General features: G+C 42.8%; 2 long non-coding RNA genes and 1 pseudogene across 2 annotated transcripts; 1 reads left to right on the plus strand and 2 right to left on the minus strand.

The window, feature by feature from the left end:
* Positions 1–1,049: 1,049 nt before the first annotated feature.
* Positions 1,050–25,544, plus strand: LOC121804171 (annotated as a pseudogene).
* Positions 9,360–20,203, minus strand: LOC121805549. Its single transcript, XR_006051508.1, has 4 exons — positions 19,284–20,203; positions 19,062–19,177; positions 18,528–18,983; positions 9,360–9,374 (listed from the first exon to the last, which is right to left on the minus strand). It is a non-coding gene; the product is annotated as an uncharacterized LOC121805549 (long non-coding RNA).
* LOC121805548 lies at positions 9,544–11,051 on the minus strand. The gene is made up of 3 exons (XR_006051507.1): positions 10,131–11,051; positions 9,909–10,024; positions 9,544–9,830 (listed from the first exon to the last, which is right to left on the minus strand). It is a non-coding gene; the product is annotated as an uncharacterized LOC121805548 (long non-coding RNA).
* Positions 25,545–26,426: the final 882 nt, after the last annotated feature.

Genomic DNA, 26,426 nt, shown 5'->3' on the forward strand with positions numbered 1-26,426 from the left:
ATGAAGAGAGCAACACTAAAACTTTTAGCAGCGATGTTTTTGTGTGTGTTTTTTTTGGGGGGAGGAAGACTATTTCTTTAGACCTTGAACAAAATCACTTGCCATGGCGGGAGCCAGGCCCCCACCCCACCAACGGTGATCAAATTTAGTTTCTCTTCTTTATAATACTTCTTTTTTCAATCTCAAACTTTTTTTTAACATTGAAGAAAAATTGTGAGAATAAACGAATATGCTCCCTTCATCCCACCCAAGATGTCCATATTTCTTTATTAATTTATCCTAATTAAGATGTCCACTTTCTATATTTAGAAATAAATCTCTCTCGTCTCTCCTCATTAAAATATTCAACTACATTTTTTCTCACTACTTACTCCTAAAATCTCGTGTCACTCAAGAATGTGGATATTTTGAGTGGGACGGATGAAGTATCTAATTAAGAGCATTCACAATAGGCACCCGTCGGACCGCCGAGCGGGACGGCGGTTGCAACAGTGCCTATTGCAAGCGCCGAGGCAATCCGAGGGAGCTGAGATGAAGGTCGTTGTTGAGCCGCGCTCAGCGGTCGCTCGGCGCCTATTGCGCGTCGTGCGCGCAACGACCGCCGCCCGATTTTTATTTTTATATATTTTTTATTATTTCAACTCCATATATACGACTCATTTGAACTTCATTTTATTCACATCTCTCGTTCTACCGAGTACAAATTTTATTCACACCTCTCATTCTCTCTAGATATATGAATCACGATAGCGATTCTTCCAACACCGGCGAATCATAATATTCCCCGTGCGGGACGCAGTTCCCAGTTGCGGAGGGCTTCCTGAAGCGGATGAGGCTCGGTGTGTCCGGCACCTATAGTAGAGACAATTCTGTTTTAAGCTCCATCGATCTCAGCACCAATGTCAATAAGGTTCCTCCCCCAGTTCCCTGCTGCCGGCGTCTGATGGGCTAGCAAACGGCGATTGATGCAGATGTCGAGAGAAGCTTCCAGCGGGTCCGCGGAAATCTAATCGGGCGCCGCCAAATCGGATCTGTCCCAAAGCATCAAGATGCGAGTGTCGAAGCACCTGTTCGACGCCGTCATGCTTTTGAGCGAGGCAATTGTTAGGGAGATTTACTGAAATATGAACAATTGGATATCCTAAAAGGCGTGAAACACTTTCAGATCAAATCAATTAGATGGTTCTACCAATATTTGATCGGATACAATTCAGGTGTTTTGAAGTATTCGTATGTTGATTCCGCTATCTCTCTTTGAACCAGAAAAGATCAATAAGAAGGGCCAGATAACGAAGCGTCGCGTCTCTTCACGAAGCAGTGTGTCTCTTCGTTTAATTAACTGTTTTAACAGTTTTTTAAACAGTTTTGAAAATTGCAGATTAGTCCTTCGACTATCAGAAATTATATTTCCCTATTTAATTAACTGTTTTAACAGTCATTTTTAAATGAAGTATGTTTGAGTTTTCCTCTTTTTTATCTAATTGATTTTGTAAATTGTTTTAATATTTGATAAACAGCAATCAATTAAAATGAATTAAATGGAAGAGGTATTGGGAGAGGCTATTGGAGGGATGTGATGATATGGGAAGAGGTATTTTTTGGAGGACTGTAAGTACCTTAAATACTCTAAAGTGAAAATATGTTATTGATTGATATAGTTTATTTGAGTCTTTGATATCTCTTGATATTAATGACGATTCAGAAAATGAAACTGCATTTTAAGTATGAGTAAATTAGTATTGTTAGTTAATTGTATCGTCCGATAAAGCATTGAAAATGAAAGTGCATTTTAGGTGAGTAATTAATTGTATCGTCCGATAAACCATTGATAATAATTATATGTGGATCTGAATCCATATAGACAGAGAGTACTGAGTACTACAATGTGAGGCAAGTCAAGTATGTAAAACGTGGCATTTATTCTGCTATGGAATTAGGCAAAGAGGTCGCGAGAGAGGAATCAGAAATGGAAAAGGTAGTGTGTGTTAGCTTATTGATCCTGCGCTCAAGGGCACCGTCAATTCCTGCATTAAATCATCAACCATCAATAGAGTTGTCATCACATCTTCGGTTACATCTGTTATATTCAACTACGATTCTCTAAACCTAGGAGAGGATGTTATTGTAGATGAGACTTGGTTTTCGGATCCAATCTTCTGCCGCCAGAGGAATGTATGTTATATACTGTATATATACTGTATATAATGAATCGATCAATGACTGATGGGATACGAACTAAACAACTAAACAATAATTGCGAGCCCAATAGCAGTGACGGCCCATCAGCCCAAAACCCAAGAAAGAGTATCAGTTCGGCACAACCAAAGAGTTCGGTCACAGCCTATAGCTCGGTAAAAGCCGACCAATCGAGCTCAACTCTCAGATCGGCAAAAGCTGATCGGCAAAGTTCAGCAGTTCGGTCTCAGTATTCGACCGAACAAGGAGATAGTGGACCCATGCAGGATCTCCACGACCTCCATTACACCCACGATCTATTTAGTGGTATTAAGCAGTTATCAACCCCCCTACCAGGGCTGCAAACCACGATCTTAGTTCGAATGTATAAATAGAACTTAGATCAGATAGACCAGGATTAAGTTCTCTAGATCCTGAATCTCATATAGCAAATCAGTATTGTAATCTGTAAGCTAGATCAAGCAATACAAATTTGCCCTCTATTCTTCCCGTGGACGTAGATTTACCTCAGTAAATCGAACCACGTAATTTTCAGTGTTGTGATCTTCATTTATTACTTGCATTTATTCCCATCAAAAATTCGCTAAATCATCACTGGCGCCGTCTGTGGGAACACAGAAAACCAAAACTGTGATAAAAGCAAGTTTTTGATCCTCTTCCACCAAAAAATGCGTACCAGATCACATAATACCCATACTTCCGTCCGTGATGAACGTGAGGAAGCTAGTCCAGCCCGTAGGTCTGGAAAACAGCCTCTGGAGAAATCTGCCTCCAGTTCTCACGGTGAAAGAACAAACCACTCAAAAAGTCATCGCACCGAGCCTCCCCAGCAGCTCGATTTGAATGAGGCTGTCAAGTTGTTCTTGGCTGAGAAGCAGGATGAGTTCTTAACATTCCTGCAAAAGAGCCAGAAGCCGGAGAAGAAAACGGCGGATTCTCCCTCCCCCTCCAGACATGAAAGTCACTACCGCAGTAGTGTCGTATCTTCCAGGAGAAAGAATCCTCACCACCGATATGTTCCTTCTCCTCCTTGTTACCGAAATCACAGGAGAACTCCATCTCCACCATACCGTAGAGATGTCGGATTCGCTATGTATGGAGCGCTGAAGACTCCATTTTCGGATGATATCACCAGAACTCCGTTGCCACAGAATTACCGAACTCCGTCAGTGACTTATGACGGGTTAGTGGATCCTCATGATTTCCTGGGACGCTATCAGTATAATATGGCGAACCAAGGTCTCAATGAGGTTCATATGTGTAAGCTGTTTCCCGAGCTGCTCATCGGGAACGCAAGAAGGTGGTTTGATAGCCTCCCTCAAGGCAGCATTAGATCTTACAGAGATCTAATGTATGCTTTTCATAGGAGGTTCTTCCAGAAAGCTGAAACCCGAATCACTTCGGCTCAGCTGCTTTCTATACGTCAAGGTCGCGATGAAAAGATTAGCGACTTCATGACAAGATTCCACAAGGAATGCCTACAAGTAGATGATCTCAATGATCTACTTGTCATTTCGGCATTCCAAAATGGAATTCTGCCAGGAGCTCTCTACAGAAAGCTCGTTGAATGCAGTCCGCAAACAGCTCAAGAGATGTGGGACATTGCGGACCAGTTTTCTCGTGCTGATGAGGCAGACCGTCGAAAACGGTCTTTAGACAGCTCTTCCAGAGGAGACAAGAGGAAGCCCGATCATAGCGATCAGGGACATCCTCGCCGAACTCCTTTTGAAAGAATTCAAAGGGCACCGGTACAAGACAGATTGGGACCGCGTCTCAATCCTGAGAAACCACCCGCTCAGTTCGTACCATTGAACAAGTCGAGAGCGGAAATTTTCGAACTGCATTCTGATATGTTCGAAAAACCAAAGCCGATGACGAAATCGGCCACGCGCCGAAGTCAGGATAAATATTGCTCCTTCCATCAAGACCACGGTCACGATACCGAGGAGTGCCGAAATTTGGCAGCAGATATTGATGTTCTTGTGAAAGCAGGGACGTTAAAAAAATACCAAAGCAAGCCGCCGAAAAAGAATAAGAAACAGAGAAGTGCGAACTGCGCTCCTCAGGATCCTAAAAGGCAACAGGATCCCGAAGACGATGACGAGCCGCAATATGATGGAGTAATCCAGACTATTGACGCTCTCCCAGCCGGGAAGACTAAATCGTCTCTAAAATCAGAGCGCAGAGGCTTCAATCGAGAGGAGCCAACACATAAAAGGCTGAAGAAGGAGGAAGTAATTACATTTTCAGATGCAGATCCCGTCCCGGCCATTTCTCCTAATCAAGGCGCTATTGTCATTCAAGCTGGAGTGGCAAACAAACTGATCCACAGAGTGTTTGTGGATACAGGAGCGTCGGTTAGCATTCTTTTTAAAGAATGTTTTGATAAACTGGAAGTGGATCCAGCTCGGCTCAGTCCGGCCCCACTTCCTCTGAAAAGTTTCGCCCAGGAGGACACCCGCCCTGAAGGTATTATCAGCCTTCCGATTACGGTAGGAAGAGCGCCTACTAGCTCCAGTACGGTGATCGAGTTTTTTGTGGTAAAAGCTCGATCCCCGTATAACATTATACTGGGAAGAGACTGGCTCAACACAGTTCGGGCCATTTGCTCTACTTATCACCTCACAATCAAGATCCCCACTAAAGGAGGGATAGCATTCATCCGAGGTGATCAAAAGAGAGCAAAAGAATGTTTGCAGATTGCGCTTAAAAGTGCCGAACAATCAGATCGGCACCATCAAGCATAGCAATCACAGCAGCCGGAGTCAGAGGCAGGCGAAATGAACGAAGTCACACCGGAGCCGAACTCGATGAAAGTTCAGTTATACGAAGATGATCCATCCAGAACGGTCAAGATCGGTTTCGCGGGAACACCTCTACTCCGGGAAAAGACCATCCAGCTCCTCAAAGAGTACAAAGATGTCTTTGCGTGGTCTCCGTTGGACATGACTGGAGTGTCTCCCGAGGTAATTACACATCGGTTAAATATTGATCCTTCAGTCCGGCCTATAAAACAGAAGCAAAGACTCTTTGCGGCAGAAAGAAATCAAGTCATCCATGACGAAGTCCGCCAATTACTGAAAGCGGATGTATTATTTGAAGTAAAATATCCTTCTTGGGTGGCCAATCCTGTGATGATCAAGAAAAAAGAAGGAGGATGGCGGATGTGCATAGATTTTACGGATCTAAATAAGCACTGTCCTAAAGATTGCTACCCCCTTCCCAACATAGATAAAAAAGTAGAAGCTCTGATAGGCTTCGAAATTTTCTGTTTTCTTGATTTGTATAAAGGATACCACCAAGTTTTAATGGATGAGAATGATGCTTCAAAAACGGCTTTCATTACTGACTTCGGTATTTTTGCTTATAAAAAGATGCCATTTGGTTTAAAGAATGCCGGAGCCACATATCAAAGGATGGTAGATAAGCTATTTCGGCACCTGATCGGAAAAGAGGTTGAAGTATATGTTGACGACATAGTTGTTAAAAGCAGAAGCACTTCGGAGTACGAAAACAATCTCAAATCCACTCTCGACGTGCTCAAAAAAGCCAACCTCAAACTCAATCCCCAAAAATGTACCTTTTTGGTAGATTCGGGAAAATTTCTGGGTTGTTGGGTTTCAAAGGAAGGACTCAAGGCAAATCCCCTAAAGGTTCAAGTTGTTCAGAACATGGCAATGCCGAAGTCCATACATGATGTGCAAAGGCTAACTGGATGTCTAGCCGCACTGAATAGATTCCTTTCCCAAGCAGCCGAAAAGCAAATGCCGTTCTTCAATGTTTTGAAGAAGGCACCAAAGTTTGAGTGGGGAGCCGAACAGAAAAAGGCTTTTGACGAACTCAAAAGTTATTTAACCGAACTGCCTACTCTCTCTGCTCCAACAGATGCCGAAGTGATATTCTTATACTTAGCAGCATCAGATCAAACCATTAGCGCGGTGCTTGTACGAGAAGAAGGCCTAAAACAGCGTCCTATCTACTTTACAAGCCGAGCATTAAGAGGTCCCGAAACAAGGTATCAACCTCTGGAAAAAATTGCTCTGGCATTAGTAAATGCAGCAAGGAGACTGCGGCCATATTTCTATGCTCACAAAGTATGCGTCTTAACCGATCTTCCACTTCGGCAAGTTTTGACTAAGCCAGAAGCATCAGGCAGAATTGCCAAGTGGGCCATAGAGTTGGGAGAACATTCAATAGAATATCTACCTCGGAAAGCCATCAAGGGACAAGCCTTGGCAGATTTTCTTGTAGAGGCAAAGTTCGATCAGGCAATCCCTATTATTGCCGAACAGAAAAATCCAACCAATGATGAACTAACACAGCCCCAGAAACCCGAAGTAGAGCCGCCGGACTGTTGGATTGGATTCGTAGATGGAGCTTCGAATAAGACAGGAAGTGGAGCTGGTATTCTACTTATCGCTCCCGACGGACACGAAGTAACTTATTCACTTCGGTTCTTATTCCCAACCACTAATAACGAAGCCGAATACGAAGCCCTTCTTGCCGGACTTCAGTTAGCGCAACGTCTACTTATCAAATCTCTCAAAATTCATTGTGATTCACAAGTCATAGTGAATCACATGCTGGGTACAAGTGAAGCCCGTGGTGAAAGGATGAAAAAATACTTGGACAAAGCGCAAAGTATTAGCCGAAATTTCTCTTATTTTTGGATAATCCGCATTCCCAGAGCGGGAAATAGCCGAGCAGATACTTTAAGTAAGTTGGCCTCATATCCGAGCTCAAAGGTGGAGGAATTACCGCACAGAAGCATTGATGAAGCTGAAGTACACTCAGTAACCAGTTCACCAAACTGGATGACGCCAATATTAAAGTATCTAGATCAAGGACAACTGTCCGAGGATAAGAGAGAAGCAAGGAAAATCACATGCCGAGCACGTCGGTATGAACTTCATGAAGGAGTCCTATATAGAAAGTCCTACCTTCAACCGTTATTGCGATGTGTAGGACCAGAAGAGACGGATTACATCCTTAGAGAAGTTCATGAAGGATCTTGCGGTAGCCACATCGGAGCTAGAGCATTAGCTAAAAAAGTTCTGAGATGGGGATATTATTGGCCAACTTTGGTACAAGAAGCAGTACAGCTAGTTAAGAAATGTACGAAATGCCAAATCCATGCAAATATCCCAAGGACGCCGCAGACTGATCTATGTGCTATGCAAAGCCCTTGGCCTTTTATGCAATGGGGCATAGACATAGTAGGACCACCACCACAAGCTCCCCGGCAAATGAAATTCTTGATCGTTGCCGTGGATTACTTCACAAAGTGGGTGGAGGCTGAACCATTAGCTACGATAACAAGCTCAAAGGCATTAGATTTTGTCTGGAAGAACATAGTTTGCCGATTTGGCATACCCCATATCCTCATTTCAGATAATGGGACTCAGTTTACTGACAAAACATTCAAGAATTGGTGCCAAGAGTTGAATATTCAACAGCGGTTCACTTCAGTCTCTCACCCACAAGCAAACGGACAAACGGAAGTAACAAACCGTACTTTGGTGAAAGGATTAAAAACTCGGTTAGAACAAGCCAAAGGACAATGGGTAGAAAATCTTCCTCAAGTCCTATGGTCTTACCGAACTACACCAAAAACCTCCAACGGTGAAACTGTACAGTCTAGTGTACGGCACTGAAGCCGTAATTCCGGTTGAGATCGGCATACCCAGCCCCCGAACCCTTAATTTCTCAACAGAACTGAATGACGACGGACTGAGAGCCGAACTAGATCTTGCCGAAGAAAGAAGAGAATTGGCCTTCATAAAAGAAGCCAAGTACAAGGAGCACGTAACCCGGTATTATAACCAAAGGGTGAAAAAGCTGCAGTTTCAAGTGGGAGATCTCGTATTGAGAAACAATGAAGTAAGCCGAGCAGAAAAGCTGGGCAAACTTGAACCCACATGGGAAGGTCCGTATCGGGTGTCAGAAGTCCTGGGAAAAGGGTCTTATAAATTAACCCACATGTCAGGAGAACAAGTACCCCGAACATGGCATATTTCCAACCTCAAGAAGTTCTATTTGTAAGAGACAAGGTCCGGTCAGTCTTGTGTCTAGTTCGGTCCTAGGGTTATGTGCTTTCATATTTTTATTGTTCTTTATACTTGTCATTTTTTAAAAGATTAAAATCTTTTTCGTCCTTTTTATTTGTCTCTCTATGTGCGTTTTGTCTCTTATAAATGTTACTGAGGTATATTGTTCCTTAAAGGCTGATCCCCTTTTTTTAGATCATGTATTAAAGACAATTGTGAGTCCAAGCTTCTAAGGAAGATACAAGATTCCACAATTCAGCTTAAGAAACAAGCAATTCGTCTGAAACGAACTGCAATAAGCCGAAAACCACTCCGGTTAACTAGGGAAAGTCCAATCCAAGCGATAAAACTCGCCAAATAAGGACACTAACTAAGTCCGGTCAAAGAAGAGTTTACTTCATAAGACCGAGGACGAGTACAATAAATGAAATAAAAAATCGCTGAACTGTAAATACGCAGTGATAGAAGCGAAATGAAAAAATTTCATTTACTAAGTCTTGTTGGGCATACAATTCCGCTGCCCTACGAGAATGCGTTACACCATTACAAAGGACTATTCTACTGTCTACGATTGCTAAAGTTGAGCCACCTATCCGAAAAATCCTCATGATGCTGAGTTCGGGCGTTCCGAGCAGTTGAAGAATAAGTAGGTGGACGAGATGCTCTGATCGACCTACCGCCTCTTCCCTGAGTCCGGGAAGTTCTAGCACCTCGGCGGCGAAGAGTCTCTTCACGAAGCATTCGCTGATCTTGCTCACTCATATTCACAACTCCTCTACGAACTTCAGGGCGTTCTTGTCTTGACGTTTCCGGTTGCTCCTGAGTCCGTTGCTGATTTGGAGTAGAATTTTGAGTAAGTGGATTAGAGGTTTGAGTTGGAGTGTGAGCATCTGTTAGCGGGAAACGGCTAAGGAATCTCTCGATTGAGGGACGCCGGGAAAGAATGATGTCGTACAGAGAAGCCAAGCGCCGCAATGATTTCACAACTTGTTGGCAAGCCGAGCTCTCCAGCACATTGTTCTTCCGGAGTACATGAAGCTCCTCCCACAGTTCATCAACTTGATTCTGAACTTCAGATATAGTCATTCCCCCGCGCCCGCAGATGAAATCTTCATATGTAATATCCGAGACCTAGATTTTCGAGAATTTTGAAATAAATACTAGAAATTTATAAAGAGAAAAGAAAGAGTGTTCAGAGCTTTGAGCATACAGAACACAACAGTTAGTATATCCAGCTAAGCCTTGAATTTACAGATGTTGATAAAAAAAAAATGAAAGAGCATTTGTTTATGTTCTTGTGTAATCAAAACATAGTATTTTGATTTTCCAAGCTAAGTATAAGTTTACAAGATGCTTGATGATGAAAATAGAAAAAGAATGATACGCACTAAATTTGAGAAGTAATTCTATACTTTTTGTTTGAAATGAGAGAAAGCTTGAAAAAGAACAAGAGGGAAGACTCTTTTCTATTACAAGTAGAAATGCTAAGTCTCGGGCTCTGCCTTAGGCCCGAATTTCGGCCTAGCTTCGACAGCCCGTTGAGATCAGAACATCAAGGTAGCAGCCGGACATGATGGGTCCTTATTCCTGCAAAATAATACAACCAAACAAAGCATGTGAAATGTTCAAAATTAGCAATAAGCCAAGAAAGGATAAGAGGGGTACCATCCCTGCCCTTTCCCAGCCTTAACCGCAGGCTGCAATGGGGCAAATGAGCCTGCAATGTCTGCCTTCCAGCTGCGACAATCTGCAGTAACAATCTCTGCCCCTTTCTTGAGTACCTGCCACAGCAACCAAGCCATTTATTAGCTAAAGCACTAAGCTCCACATACAGCCAAATGCAGTTAGAATGGCAGCAAGATAAAACAAGAATAAGGCAGCCCAGACCTGAATATACGAGTACACTCTCACAACCAACAAAAATGTCCCTGCAAGAGGATCAAGAGTTGCAGATTTTGCAGTTACCAAATCACCTATAAAGACCCCTCCTTACCACCCTCAACCTTCCCTTACACCACATCAATAATTCAGCAACATAGTGAGTTAGGAGTGTGGGATTTGGAGCTCAAGGAGCAGGAATCAAGGCAGCGGTCAATTTTAGAGGTAATCCTCACTAAACCAACCTCTGCATCATGATAAGAAATCATAGCTAGCACGAGAACTTAGAACCATAGAGCTTTGAACATAGCTACTGCCGTATTTGAAAAAAAATCATAGGATGCTAGCTATCGAATTTTACTTGAACACAAGGAACGGGTTCCTCCACCGTTTTCGATTACACTCCCAACAATAAAGTAGAATCCTCTGAAACTTCTATCCTTCAAAAGGGCAAATTAAAATGAACTAAGAAAGAGGACTTAGCTTTATGGGAATAAGCTGCTCAACGGAGGACTCGGCGGAGGGGATGGGACCGTCCGACGGAGGCCGATCGACGGCGATGGCGGGCAGGAGCGTTTGCTGCCTTAACGCGGTGGAAAAAGGGAGCAGGCAGCGGCGGCTGTTTGGCCGGAGACGAAGACGGCGGCGCATGCAGCAGCGCCGCTCACCAACGACGGTTCCATCGAGACGGCGTTTCCGCCGGAGAGGCCACGAGGAAGAGGATTGGAGCGCCGCTGCTGTTCCCTCTAACCAAGAAATTGACTTGGGAATTTGGTGTAGCGAAAGAGAAGAAGAAGGATCGGAGGAGATGGAGGGAATGAAGCCGGTGAATCTCCGGCGAGCCAAGTAAACGGCGACTCGCCAGGAGAGAAGAGATTTTTGGCGAAGAAGAAGAGGTGCCGCTGGGTTGTTCTCAATTTGGGATTAGATTTGAAATGGGAGTAATGAAAAGAAATGGAAATACCGTAAGTATTAATGGGTCCATTTTTTTTTTTTTTTTTTTGGGCCACTTTAATTACTTTTGGGCCAATTCCACTATTTCTCAATTTGGGCCTAGGATTTAATTAGTCGGACCTAGGATTTAATTACTAGGCCACTGCCCATGAACAAATTCAATCTATGGAATTTAATTTCCCTAATCCACGGAAGAAAAGAATTATTAAGCCGTGATGAAGTAGTACACATTAAATAAATAGATGGGAACTTTATTAGTCCAAGTAAGTATTTCAAAATACTTAAAGAAGATAATCGAGAATTTATTATACCCGAGCAGTTCGGCAAGACTCCCGAATATGTTAAATCGCTGACTTAGTTAAGGATTTAAGATTTCTAATTTTAGAAGAAGGAAATAAAATAAAGGAGCACGTTTAGGCATGCATTCATGCAAGATAATTAATTCCTTAAGCCTAATTTAAGTATATTAAATTTTGTAAAGGAACGTCGTCGCTCGATGCGTAATCTCAGGAAAAGAAAGCACCCGTTTGCAAGAGTTTAAGCAATTGAGGTGGGCCTTTCTCTTCTTTCTTTTAAAGCGTGTTTTATGTGAAAACATGATTATTTGAATGAGTTGTCATGCCATGTTTTGTTTTGTGATTGCCTATCTGTTAAATCGAATTCGGGTCCCAGTAGGTCAGTAAATCCTACTCGGACTAGTGTACACATAGGGACCGTGAGCTAGCGCTAGGTTGGCCGGTCCGTGGGTCGTGAGCTAGCGCCAGGTTGGCCGGCCCAGTGGTCGTGGAATGTGGCCACATTCCCGATTCACGCAGCTGATATGGCATATCATCAGAAGTTTAAATGACTGCAGTCTATTTTCAGAAAGAAATAACAGATTTTAGTGACCGGGATAGATTTTCAGTAAAACCCCGCGTTCACTCAGCTTGGCTGACAACTAAAAGAAAATATTTTCGGCATGAGCCCACTGAGTGCATCAAGTACTCAGCCCTGCATTTTGTTTTCCTTAATGTGCAGGTTGATTGTTGTCGAAGCCGAGGAGGTGTTGGGACTGAAGATAAAATAAAAGAAGGGTAGCTAGTGTAGTATGTCTCCATACATGTTATACTTGTCTTGGAACTCTTCCGCTGCATAGACCTAGCTTTGTCTCAGTAAAGACAATGTCCCACATTTCACTCTGATTTAATAACTTGCTATCTTGATGACTTTTAGACAGTATTTTCCTTAATTTCAGTAATTATGATGATGTGTTGAGACAGTTTAGTATTTTTAGTCGCGAAATAGCTGCGCTTTCTTTGACTAGGAAGATGTGGTCGTGACAGAGTGGTATCAGAGCACTTTTCTTTCGCTCTGACCCAAGAACCTTCTTTCTAAGCCTCAGTCCAGAAAAGATAGTACTAGGCTTGAAGATGAACAGAATGTTAAGTACAAGATCCCAACACCTCAGCTCGACACGATCAACTGCACCAGAAACAGGGGTCGACGCCCGCTCGTCCAGAAAAGAGAATTTTAAAAAAGAAAATATTTTTCCATTTTGAGAAGGAAAATGAAATTTTCTAAGTTTTCAGAAAAAGAAAAAAAAAAAAAAAAATTCATAGCCCTAAATGGGAACGAAAATGTTTATTTGAAAAGTTTGCAAGACGCAACGTGCTAGCTGATACTTTGCATGAGATATGCTTAATGTATCTGTGATTTATGTTTAAAGAGCTTGACATGAATGTATAGATGTCATGGGGACTATGTATGTGAACCTAGAGTGCTTTAGAAAAGTACCTTAGGTGAGACTTTCAGGATCAAGTACTAGCAGAATAAGAATTTGTTACCGCCTTCCAGGGCGACGAGACCAACTAAAACCCATCAGTTTGGGCAAGCTTCAAATTCCAAGGAATTATGAGAAAGAAAAGACGAGCCAAAAAGTACTATTGTACTACTTATAGACAGCAATTAAAGGAAGTCCATTCTTTTAAGCACACAGATAGTATACATATATATATGTATACTAGACGATGAACCAAGAAGTTCCCAATGTCTTTACAAAGACCAAGTTATAACGAAAATAGTTTACTTTCAAGCCTGTTCGGGAGATGCATCCCTACACGGAAAGAGATCGTACCCGCGATCTAGTAAAGTGATCTAATGTGGCGTAACAAGCCCAAGTGGCTACGTGATCCAGAAGCGATACTTATAGCGTGCTACGAAGCACGATGGAGAATGTAATGTTTTACCAGAATCAGCGTTCTAAGTTATCGAGAACGATATGAAAGTATGACCTCCAGCTGCAGTTATCAGTTTAACAGCACGAGGAACCCCATCTTGGAATGTGTGGTTTCCCAGAACGCGTTTATCATGTGCGAGCTCCACAAGAAAAACAAGGGAGTGTCACATAACTAGAACCGATGATTATAATCAATAGTACTTACTTGGATTCCAATGAAATCCCTTCTAAGAGTCCTTCCAAGGACGATACCCTCGTCTATTTAGACTCTAGTTTTGACTCGCAAGTACCATGTCAGTGTTCCTTTTTCTGTGCGAGGTTTGACTCATTTCCAGCTTATGGACTGCAGTCCTTTTGACTCATCGTACATAAAGAGTAAAGTTTTGACTGTTTAAGCTCCAGTCGTAAACCCTAAATTCTACAGTTGTTCATATCTATGATCTTCGGATTGAGCGTATTCCTCAGACATTCTTTGAACCTCCGGGACAACGATGTCCTGTCGGCTATTAAGACCTTTGATTGACTCACGTTCTGCAAGTAGTACGCCACTTTCATTCTCTTCAGGAAAGCGGTGACTCAGTTTCAGTTCCCAAATTTGGGATACTCTTATGTTCCAAGCATCGTTATTTGTTGTTGCCTCCTTTGAGCCACAATATTGGAGATTTATATCTCGATTTCTTGGACCTATGCAATGAAATTTCATTCTTACGATGCTTACGTTGTGATCCCCAGAGTGATCAAGACAGTTAAACATTTTCCTCAGGGAATTTCATGTGGTGCTGGATCTTTTGTTTACCTCCCTATTTTGAAATCCTACAAAGGTGAAATTTTTCGACCTCGATTCCAATACATGCATTATTCCTAGTCTCATAATTTTTTCTGCAGTTTGAAGTTAAGGCAAGCATATTGTACTTTTCCCTAACGAGCTTGGCCTAGCTGTTTTTTCTGAATAGTTCATTTCAGTGTATTGCCTTAATGAACCTATGAAATCATTGATGTGATTTTGTTATTCCATATCAAGATGCCTTTCAAGCATGACCAATGTTCCTTCATTGCAATCGCCTACGTTTCTAAATTTTTCGCGGTTGATCATTTTAGGCGGTGACATGTTTGAACCACTATCCTTGATGCTCAGATTCTTTCCATTTGTTTGGACAATTGTACTGTCCTATTTTCCATCTTACTGTGGAAATTACAGTTAGTTCATTTCCATCCAGTTTTCATGACCTCTCTCATGATTATTTCTAGCTCCCACCAGGGGTGAGCCTCAACTTCTATGAGTTCATTTGAAACCAGTTGAGCCCGTAGTTCTTTGAATGGCAAGATAAGCTCCATTGAACTCAGTACTTGCCTTCAAGGGCGAATATCGATGAAAATTCATATGAGTTGAACAAGAGATGTTGTTCTTGTCCAATTAGGTATTCGGGAGCCCTTCAGATTTTCAGTCATACTTCTTCTGTGTGATATCAGTTCCTATCCAAGTTAAGACTATTAGATTAATCATCGAGTTATTGATACGAAACTATCAGGAAAGACATAGTCTCAGTTTCTTTCAGATACGCATGACAAACACGTCTCCATGGAGACGCGTGCAAAAAAAGGATGCACCAACAAGAAGCATCGCATAACCGACGGCACAAAGCATTAAATATTTCACGCTTACGTACCGCTTGTAACAAGCTGGTAGAAGATCGAATATTATGTTATGTGGAGAAGTAACTAGCCTTGAGAGGAGAGACGTCAAGGAATATACAAGGTTTAAATGACGTTCGATGACGTAAAAGACCTATACATTGTATATAATTGTTGAACGATCGAAATGCGTATTCCGAGTAGGATAAGTAAGCCACCAGAACAAAGACTCAACCATGAGTATGTAATGAAAGCCATGGAGAAAATGCAAGCACTTCCGTAGCTTATGTTTGACGAAGCAAATCCCATCAGTAAGAGGGATTCGTCGGAGAGGTGGCTAGGAAAAGCTAAAGCTGGAGAGACATTCGGGGAGTGGAACGCGTGATAGCACAGCTACCCTCACCATCCCTACTATGAAGGGAAAATCGAAATTTTTCCTTAAAGAGTTATCGCAAGAGAACGGGTTTAGAACCCTATATTATAGAGCAAGGGCAAACGTTGGCAATAAAATGCGACGAATTATTCTACGATATGCCACGTCTCAATTAAGCAGCTCAGAAAGGAGCTGTCGATAGAGTTTTGTGTTAATCTAGACATGAGATCTAGATCACTTTGGAAAGTCATGCTAGATTATTTTACCACGAATCGCTCAGTCGAACCAAAAGAGCATGGAGACAGTAGCGTTGGGAGAAAGAAGCCAACACCTCCACATGCACAGATCCAGTATTCAAGGATTTACGCGAGTAGAACAAAGTTTGTGCTAGATCATGATGAAAGAGTCGCGGTAGGCACAAAAGCACCTTGGAATTGGTGAAATTAGACTACCTCAGCTAAGCGAGAGGTTACGAGGTCAATATGCAAGCTCAATGACTACGATTACGATCGATGCAAGCATTTGAGAACTTAGTATCTGACGATGAAATCTAAAACGAGGAATGGATTCCACAGCCAGACGAAATGAAACGTCTAATGGATGACTCGAATCAGTCATATTATCTCAATCACCAGATAGAATGGTGCTTAAGGAACAGCAGAACTTAAGATCTAGGTACAAGAACTACTAGAACCGTGTTTTTTTTTTCACTCAGAGTGTGACCATGTGGTACACCAAAATTCTTCATGAAGAAGGATAGAACGTTGAGAGTTCAGCAAGTTAGCACTCAAGAACAAGTGTCCCTTACCGAGAATCGACAATCTTTTCGATCAGCGGCAAGGAGCTAGAGTCTTCTTGAAGAACGAGAAGGAACACGAGGAACACTTGAGAGCCATTTTAGAAACGTTAAGAGCCGAGAAACTCTATGCTAAGTTCAGCAAGTGTGAGTTCTGGCTTAACGAAGTGAATTTCCTTGGACACATAGTGACAGCAGAAGGGATCCGAGTAGACCCTGCTAAAGTTGAAGTCGTGCAACGTTGGCAGTCACCAGCGACGCCCAATGAAATTCGGAGTTTCCTAGCACTGGCAGGATACTACCGACGATTCATGGAAGGATTTTTCTAAGATAGCAAGGCCAATGACTCAACAGCTCAAGAAAGGAGTTAAAGTCGATTGGACCCCAGAATGAGAAGCAAGCTTCCAACTGCTAAAGGAAAAGTTGATCACAAGACCAGTTGTAGCTGTGCTGGAAGCGGGAGTTGACTATGTGTGTATACAGGTGCATCGAAGGTCGGACTCGGGTGCGTGCTGATGCAGAAGGGCAAGGTGATCGCATATGCGTCACGCCAGTTAAGGTCACACGAGTTGAACCACCCGACGCACGACTTAGAGGCAGTGGTATACGCTCTGAAGATTTGGAGACGTCATCTCTATGGAGTTCGATGTGAGATCTTCACAGATCATAAGAGTCTCAAATACTTCTGTGAACAGAAGGATTTGAGCATGAGGCAGCGCAGATGGCTAGAATTAGTCAAAGACTATGACTGTGGTGTAAATTACCACCCAGGCAAAGCCAACTTGGTAGCAGATGCTTTGAGCAGAAAGACTGCGCCCCAAGAGGCTACTTTCCTCACACAAGAGGAAGAGCTCCTCCTTGAATTCGCCATGATGCGACTGGAGGTAGTAAGAACCCCGGAAACGGTGGACAGCAAAATTTTCACCTTGGTCATAGAACCAGACTTAAGAGCCAGAATCATCGACGCCCAGAGATGCGACGAGGCGTTAGAAAAGATCCGTCTCAGAGTGAGGACCGGAAATGGAGACAGTTACCGCGATGAAGCGGATAATGCTCTCACTTTCAAAGGGAGATTATGCGTACCCAACGAGGAGGCACTTAGGAACGAGATCATGAGTGAAGCTCATGAGACACCCTACACTGCCCGTCCTGGTAGTACGAAGATGTATCAGGACTTAAAGAAGTAATTTTGGTGGGATGGCATGAAGAGAAGCATAACATCGTTTGTAGAAAGATGTATTGCGTGCTAGAAAGTGAAAGCCGTACATCAACATCCAGAGTGGAAACTGCAACCTCTCGAGATTCCAGAGTGGAAATGGGAGCACATTGCAACGAATTTTGTGACAGGATTTCCAAAATCTCAGTGGGGTAATACTGTCATCCGGGTGATTATAGATCGCCTCACCAAAAGTGCTCATTTTATACCAATCCGAATCACATATGGATCCGACAAGTTGGCTCAGATCTATGTGCAATAGATCATACGCTTACATGGCATACAAGTAACGATTACTTCAGATCGAGATTTAAAATTTACTTCTAGATTTTGGATAAGCCTACAACGAGAGTTAGGCACTCAGCTGAATTTTTCAGCACAACATTCCACCCACAGACGAACGGACAGTCCGAAAGGACAATTCAGACTCTAGAGGAAATGTTGAGGACCGTAGTGCTCGACCGTGGAGTAAGCTGGGAGCCCGTACTTCCACTTATAGAGTTCGCCCACAACAATAGTTACCAGACAACCATCAATATGGCCCCATATGAAGCACTCTATGGGAAGAAATGTAGATCACCGCTTTACTGGGATGAAGTAGGTGAGAGGAGAATTCTCGGACCAGACTTTGTGGAGGAAATGATAGAAATTGTCTGACAGATCCGAGAGAGAATCAAAGAAACTCAAGATAGACAGGAATCCTATGCAGATGCTCGCAGAACGGATTTACAGTTCAAAGCGGGAGACTAGATCTTTCTGAAAGTATCCCCATCAAAAAGGGATAACCAGATTTGGCGTCAAGTGCAAGTTGAAACCGCTTTTTATCAGACCTTACGAGATCCTAGAAACGGTCGGCCCTGGGGCGTACAGATTAGTGCTCCCGCCAAGCTTCGAGGAAGTTCACAATGTGTTTCAGGTATCACAGTTGAGGAAATATGTGTTCGACCTCAAACGCATAGTACACCAAGAAGAAATGGCGTAAGAACCAGATTTGAGCTATGAAGAAAAGCCAGAAGAAATTCTGGACGGAAAAGTAAAAGAGTTGAGAAATAAAACTTTTGTAACAGTGAAAGTCCTATGGAAGCAACACGGCCATGAGAAGGTGACGTGGGAGCTCGAGGACCGAATGAAAGAGAAATACCTGCAGCTTTTTGCCTAACCTAGACAAAATTTCGGGACGAAATTTTTTGTCAAGGAAGGTAGAATGTAATATCCGAGACCTAGATTTTCGAGAATTTTGAAATAAATACTAGAAATTTATAAAGAGAAAAGAAAGAGTGTTCAGAGCTTTGAGCATACAGAACACAACAGTTAGTATATCCAGCTAAGCCTTGAATTTACAGATGTTGATAAAAAAAAAATGAAAGAGCATTTGTTTATGTTCTTGTGTAATCAAAACATAGTATTTTGATTTTCCAAGCTAAGTATAAGTTTACAAGATGCTTGATGATGAAAATAGAAAAAGAATGATACGCACTAAATTTGAGAAGTAATTCTATACTTTTTGTTTGAAATGAGAGAAAGCTTGAAAAAGAACAAGAGGGAAGACTCTTTTCTATTACAAGTAGAAATGCTAAGTCTCGGGCTCTGCCTTAGGCCCGAATTTCGGCCTAGCTTCGACAGCCCGTTGAGATCAGAACATCAAGGTAGCAGCCGGACATGATGGGTCCTTATTCCTGCAAAATAATACAACCAAACAAAGCATGTGAAATGTTCAAAATTAGCAATAAGCCAAGAAAGGATAAGAGGGGTACCATCCCTGCCCTTTCCCAGCCTTAACCGCAGGCTGCAATGGGGCAAATGAGCCTGCAATGTCTGCCTTCCAGCTGCGACAATCTGCAGTAACAATCTCTGCCCCTTTCTTGAGTACCTGCCACAGCAACCAAGCCATTTATTAGCTAAAGCACTAAGCTCCACATACAGCCAAATGCAGTTAGAATGGCAGCAAGATAAAACAAGAATAAGGCAGCCCAGACCTGAATATACGAGTACACTCTCACAACCAACAAAAATGTCCCTGCAAGAGGATCAAGAGTTGCAGATTTTGCAGTTACCAAATCACCTATAAAGACCCCTCCTTACCACCCTCAACCTTCCCTTACACCACATCAATAATTCAGCAACATAGTGAGTTAGGAGTGTGGGATTTGGAGCTCAAGGAGCAGGAATCAAGGCAGCGGTCAATTTTAGAGGTAATCCTCACTAAACCAACCTCTGCATCATGATAAGAAATCATAGCTAGCACGAGAACTTAGAACCATAGAGCTTTGAACATAGCTACTGCCGTATTTGAAAAAAAATCATAGGATGCTAGCTATCGAATTTTACTTGAACACAAGGAACGGGTTCCTCCACCGTTTTCGATTACACTCCCAACAATAAAGTAGAATCCTCTGAAACTTCTATCCTTCAAAAGGGCAAATTAAAATGAACTAAGAAAGAGGACTTAGCTTTATGGGAATAAGCTGCTCAACGGAGGACTCGGCGGAGGGGATGGGACCGTCCGACGGAGGCCGATCGACGGCGATGGCGGGCAGGAGCGTTTGCTGCCTTAACGCGGTGGAAAAAGGGAGCAGGCAGCGGCGGCTGTTTGGCCGGAGACGAAGACGGCGGCGCATGCAGCAGCGCCGCTCACCAACGACGGTTCCATCGAGACGGCGTTTCCGCCGGAGAGGCCACGAGGAAGAGGATTGGAGCGCCGCTGCTGTTCCCTCTAACCAAGAAATTGACTTGGGAATTTGGTGTAGCGAAAGAGAAGAAGAAGGATCGGAGGAGATGGAGGGAATGAAGCCGGTGAATCTCCGGCGAGCCAAGTAAACGGCGACTCGCCAGGAGAGAAGAGATTTTTGGCGAAGAAGAAGAGGTGCCGCTGGGTTGTTCTCAATTTGGGATTAGATTTGAAATGGGAGTAATGAAAAGAAATGGAAATACCGTAAGTATTAATGGGTCCATTTTTTTTTTTTTTTTTTTGGGCCACTTTAATTACTTTTGGGCCAATTCCACTATTTCTCAATTTGGGCCTAGGATTTAATTAGTCGGACCTAGGATTTAATTACTAGGCCACTGCCCATGAACAAATTCAATCTATGGAATTTAATTTCCCTAATCCACGGAAGAAAAGAATTATTAAGCCGTGATGAAGTAGTACACATTAAATAAATAGATGGGAACTTTATTAGTCCAAGTAAGTATTTCAAAATACTTAAAGAAGATAATCGAGAATTTATTATACCCGAGCAGTTCGGCAAGACTCCCGAATATGTTAAATCGCTGACTTAGTTAAGGATTTAAGATTTCTAATTTTAGAAGAAGGAAATAAAATAAAGGAGCACGTTTAGGCATGCATTCATGCAAGATAATTAATTCCTTAAGCCTAATTTAAGTATATTAAATTTTGTAAAGGAACGTCGTCGCTCGATGCGTAATCTCAGGAAAAGAAAGCACCCGTTTTGCAAGAGTTTAAGCAATTGAGGTGGGCTTCCTTTCTCTTCTTTCTTTTAAAGCGTGTTTTATGTGAAAACATGATTATTTGAATGAGTTGTCATGCCATGTTTTGTTTTGTGATTGCCTATCTGTTAAATCGAATTCGGGTCCCAGTAGGTCAGTAAATCCTACTCGGACTAGTGTACACATAGGGACCGTGAGCTAGCGCTAGGTTGGCCGGTCCGTGGGTCGTGAGCTAGCGCCAGGTTGGCCGGCCCAGTGGTCGTGGAATGTGGCCACATTCCCGATTCACGCAGCTGATATGGCATATCATCAGAAGTTTAAATGACTGCAGTCTATTTTCAGAAAGAAATAACAGATTTTAGTGACCGGGATAGATTTTCAGTAAAACCCCGCGTTCACTCAGCTTGGCTGACAACTAAAAGAAAATATTTTCGGCATGAGCCCACTGAGTGCATCAAGTACTCAGCCCTGCATTTTGTTTTCCTTAATGTGCAGGTTGATTGTTGTCGAAGCCGAGGAGGTGTTGGGACTGAAGATAAAATAAAAGAAGGGTAGCTAGTGTAGTATGTCTCCATACATGTTATACTTGTCTTGGAACTCTTCCGCTGCATAGACCTAGCTTTGTCTCAGTAAAGACAATGTCCCACATTTCACTCTGATTTAATAACTTGCTATCTTGATGACTTTTAGACAGTATTTTCCTTAATTTCAGTAATTATGATGATGTGTTGAGACAGTTTAGTATTTTTAGTCGCGAAATAGCTGCGCTTTCTTTGACTAGGAAGATGTGGTCGTGACATCATATGCAGTCCTCTCAGCGATGACAGTATTCAGCTCGGCCTCCAGATCTTTCTTTATGGACTCTAAGTCCTTATTGTTGGACTCCAGCTCCACTAAACGAGCCAAGAGTTCATCATACTTCATCTGGTCGTCTATAGCTTTTTTCTCAGCTTCATTTAAAGCCAAAGAGTATAGCCGCTTCCAGTGAAGTACCTCCAGCTCCTTAGAGTTAAGAATACGAAGCAGCTATGTCAGTTCGGCATTTCAGTTTACCGAGCAGGCAGTAAACCACAATAGGAGTAAAAGAGATTAAGAAAAGCTATAAGGAAGACACGAGTGTAGAAAGAAGAATTTTTTTTCATTCACAAGAAAAAATTTACACAAGGAGGGCTTCAAGGCCATTTTACAAATAGAAAGAAAGAAACTAAACTAAGAGAAGGGAGACGAAATCATACTCCGCCAGTTTCGTCTCCGGCTTCCCTGTGGGTTTCAGCTTCTTTCTCCTTGTCGACCTCGGTCTCAGCCTCGGCCTCCCTCCTCCCTCCCTCCTGCTCGGCGCCCCCATCGCCGATCTGCTGCACCTCTTGCTCGGCGTGCCCGTCGCCGGTCTACTGATCCTTCTGCTCGGTCTCCTTGCCGGCCTCATTTTCCTGCTCACCCTCTTCTTTGAAAATTGAAGCGGGTGAAACAGGCCCCAAGGAGGCAAAGATGGCCTCCATGTTCTCGTCACGGTCAGCACGACAATTACGGACTCGTTCAGCAGAAAGCAGGACCGATGAAGACGCAAGCTCCTCAAGGAGCGGCAGACTCTGGAGACGCGCTGCAATCTCTCGGCCATACAGCGGCAAGACGACTTCGGGTTCCTGCTCAACATTATCGGTCATCAATTTCAGCAGATCACCGATAAGGGCCGAAAATTGATTGCTCAAAAAGAGTTTCTCCGTGTAAACACGGAGAGCCTCCCCCTGAGCAACCACGGCAGCCACCTCCCTCTGTTTCGACCGCTCTCTCTGGATGATGAGCTGGTCTTTGGCACGCTGGACTTCATCCTGAGCCGAGATCATAGCGGCCCTTGCCCTCTCAAAGTCTGCCCGAGCCTGTTCGGCCTGGTGACGAGCAGCATTCAAATTCCTCTGCATCTCATCATAATCGCTGGACGCTTTAGAGAGTTCAACTGTGACGAGTTTGCAGAGCATATTGTTCCTCTGAAAATGGAAAAAGGAAAAAGTCAACAGAGGGGCCACAAAAAAAATATAGGAAAGAAGCAAAGCCAGAAAATCAAGAAGAAAATTCACCTCTACAAAGTCCTTTGGCCATAAAAAGGGCTCAGAGATATGTTCCGAAGTGGCCGTAACCACTCCTGATCCATAACCCCCTGGACAATGTCTCTCTCTGGCGCTTTTGGGGGTTTCTGAGTCTTCGCCTTCCCCCTTGCCGAGGTCGATCCCGGCTTTTTTGGATCCGAAGACTGACTCGAAGAGGTCTTCTGCCTCTTCGGATTCTTCTCGGCATCAGACGCCGAGCTGGTGGTTTTCTGTTTCTCCGGCTCCTTTGATTCGGAGGATTTGCGACCAAGCTTGCTTAGCATGTTCACTGCCAAAAAGCAAGAAAACAAAGTTAGTTTTCGCCGCTAAAGCAGTAAAGCATAAAAAAGAAATCCTCACCCTCAGTCTCTTCGTCCGAAGACGAGGAGTCGAACACGAAGTCACCCTTGACGAGCTCAGATTCCAAATACTGTTTCCTAATCATGGGAATCTTATTGAGCCCGCCCTCGAGCTCGTCCAACGGTTCTACCCGAGGATGAGGAATTACGGACTTCGGCCCTCTCCAGGAAAAGTCCGGAGCCGCTGTCCTATTGTAAAAAAAGAAGCGATTTTTCCACATCGGCCATTTGGTTTTACAGAAGGCTCTAAAGGGCTGTAAAGGGATCAAGTAAAACCAGGATCCCTTTCTCTTAAACTGAAAGAAATTAAGGATTGCCCTCAGAGACAGATCCTTTTCTAGTCTACGCAGCTCGGCAGCAAAGGCCGATAAGTGCCTCCAAGAATTTGGAGTCACCTGACCTAAAGGAAGTTGGAAAAAATCAAGAAGCTCTACAAAGGCGGGGGGAAGAGGGAAATGAAGCCCGCATTCTAAGCAGGCTTCGTAAACGGTGGCATAACCCTCCGGCGGCGAGTTAGCCCTATGAGTGTCGTCGGGAATCACCACTAACCCCCCAGGAAGAAAATATTTTCTGTGTAAGGATATCACAGTATCCTTACTCAAAATGCTGTGAAAATATTCTACCGTCTTCTCCCCGGACTTTTTCCGGCCAGAAGATCCCTTACCCCCCTTCCTACCACTACCTGATTCAGAAACAGTTTCAGAAGAAGAAGACATGATTCTTACTCTTTGATGGTCGAAAGTCTCTGAAGAAATTCTTGAAGAAGCGGAAGAAAATTTTACGAAAAAGAGAGAGAATGCAGAAGAAATAATCGCAAAAGTGTTCCAATGATGAAGAAAGGAAATATTTATCAGATTCGCGGAGGCGTTTCAAACTCGTCGCACCGTTTCAAATCCCACTTTTTCTGGATTCTCTGGTCGGATTTGCTGTCACATTTAATGCAGACACGTGCAGAGCACGTCCCCTGACGTCAGCCTCCCCCTTACACTTATCCAAAATGCCGAAGTGATTCACTTCGCTTTTCGGGGGGGGTGGTGATGGGATACGAACTAAACAACTAAACAATAATTGCGAGCCCAATAGCAGTGACGGCCCATCAGCCCAAAACCCAAGAAAGAGTATCAGTTCGGCACAACCAAAGAGTTCGGTCACAGCCTATAGCTCGGTAAAAGCCGACCAATCGAGCTCAACTCTCAGATCGGCAAAAGCTGATCGGCAAAGTTCAGCAGTTCGGTCTCAGTATTCGACCGAACAAGGAGATAGTGGACCCATGCAGGATCTCCACGACCTCCATTACACCCACGATCTATTTAGTGGTATTAAGCAGTTATCAACCCCCCTACCAGGGCTGCAAACCACGATCTTAGTTCGAATGTATAAATAGAACTTAGATCAGATAGACCAGGGTTAAGTTCTCTAGATCCTGAATCTCATATAGCAAATCAGTATTGTAATCTGTAAGCTAGATCAAGCAATACAAATTTGCCCTCTATTCTTCCCGTGGACGTAGATTTACCTCAGTAAATCGAACCACGTAATTTTCAGTGTTGTGATCTTCATTTATTACTTGCATTTATTCCCATCAAAAATTCGCTAAATCATCACATGACAGAAATAATCGTGCAGGATTGGTATTCTCTGTGTAAAACTCTAGCAGAGACAGCTGCATGGAAAATGGCGCGAGAGAATGGGCTCGATTTGGTTACATTACACCCAGGCTTAACCATTGGCCCTCCGCTGCAGCCATCTCTCAACTTGAGTTGTTATACTCTTCTCATTCTCATCAAAGAAGGTATTCCGAATCCATATCTTGTTAGTTACTAAACTCAGTGCTCACATTATGTAATTATGGGCAGGAATACAGTTCCTGCCAAGTAGTGTGTACCGATATGTGGATGTTCGAGATGTGGCTCTTGCACATATTGCAGCAATCCTTCTGCAAACGGCAGATACTGCCTGGTTGGGAGGGTGGCTTATTGGTTTGAAGCACTCCACATTTTGAAACCCAATTTCCCTACTCTCAACCTCCCCACAATGTAAGCATTTTTACTACTATTAGACTCACTATATCGCATATGAATCAGAGGATTATATGATGGAGAAATATTTGCGGAGCACCGGAGGATCGGCCAACTAAGCTGCTTTACCAAATATCTAGAGAGAGAGCTGAAAGTTTGGGCATAAGTTTTAGGCCTCTTGAGGACACTCTCAAGGACTCTGTTGAATGCTTCCGGGACATAAATTTGATTACCTTGTGAAGCAAATAAGGCCATGTTTGGATGCGTTCTTCATTTTAATTTCATTGCAAAATGTGTCTACTGTTTTTTTTTCAAGTGGTCCAAGTAATTTATTTAGACTTCTTTCATGCCATGTTTGTCTTTGAATGATTTATTGCTCGTTTTCACTCTTTAGATATACAGTTTTATATGTCGAATTAATATTATCTGTTTACAAAGCTTTGACCTTAAGCTTTGGAAATTAATAATTAATTAAATTAAATAGCATTATTGGATGAGATGAGTATAAGAAGATTTAGTTGCTAAAATAAGGAATTACATTTAATGTGCATATTTAAGCAAGTTTTGGTTTGAAAAGATATATGGTACAGCAAGCGTTGGGTTGGGGTAGAGTTGTTTAATGATTAATCTCCCCCCCCCCCTTTCATTTGAATAAAAGTTTGAAAAAGAAGGAATGCATTGAACCCGGGTCTATTGCTTGGAATGCAATTATCCTAACCGTTGGACTGCAAACGCTTGGTGTTAATGGTTTGATTGTTATCAATTTTGTATATTCAGCATTGCAAGACAATCCAAATGTGAATGATACTCCCCCCTCCCACAATCGGAGGCCTATTTGGTTTGGCCACAACCCACATATTTTTTAAAATGTAAAAAAAAGTAAGTTGAATAAGTTAGTGTAATATGAGTCTCACTTATATATACTATTCCCTCCGTCCCAGTTAAGATGACCCCTTTCGTTTTTCACACGTGTTTTGGGAAAATCATAATAAATAGTTAAAGTAGAGGGAAAGTAAAATAAGAGAGAGAATAATATGAAAGTGACTCTCTTTTATATTATTCTCTTTGTTATTTTACTTTTCCTCTACTTTAACTATTTATTATGATTTTTTCAAAACACATGTGAAAAACGAAAGGGTCATTTGTTTATAATAAAAATGAAATGAAACTCTTATTATGAGACGGACAGAAATGACAAAATAGACTATTGT

The sequence above is a fragment of the Salvia splendens genome, chromosome 5, assembly GCF_004379255.2.
Source record: "Salvia splendens isolate huo1 chromosome 5, SspV2, whole genome shotgun sequence".
NCBI lineage: Eukaryota > Viridiplantae > Streptophyta > Magnoliopsida > Lamiales > Lamiaceae > Salvia > Salvia splendens.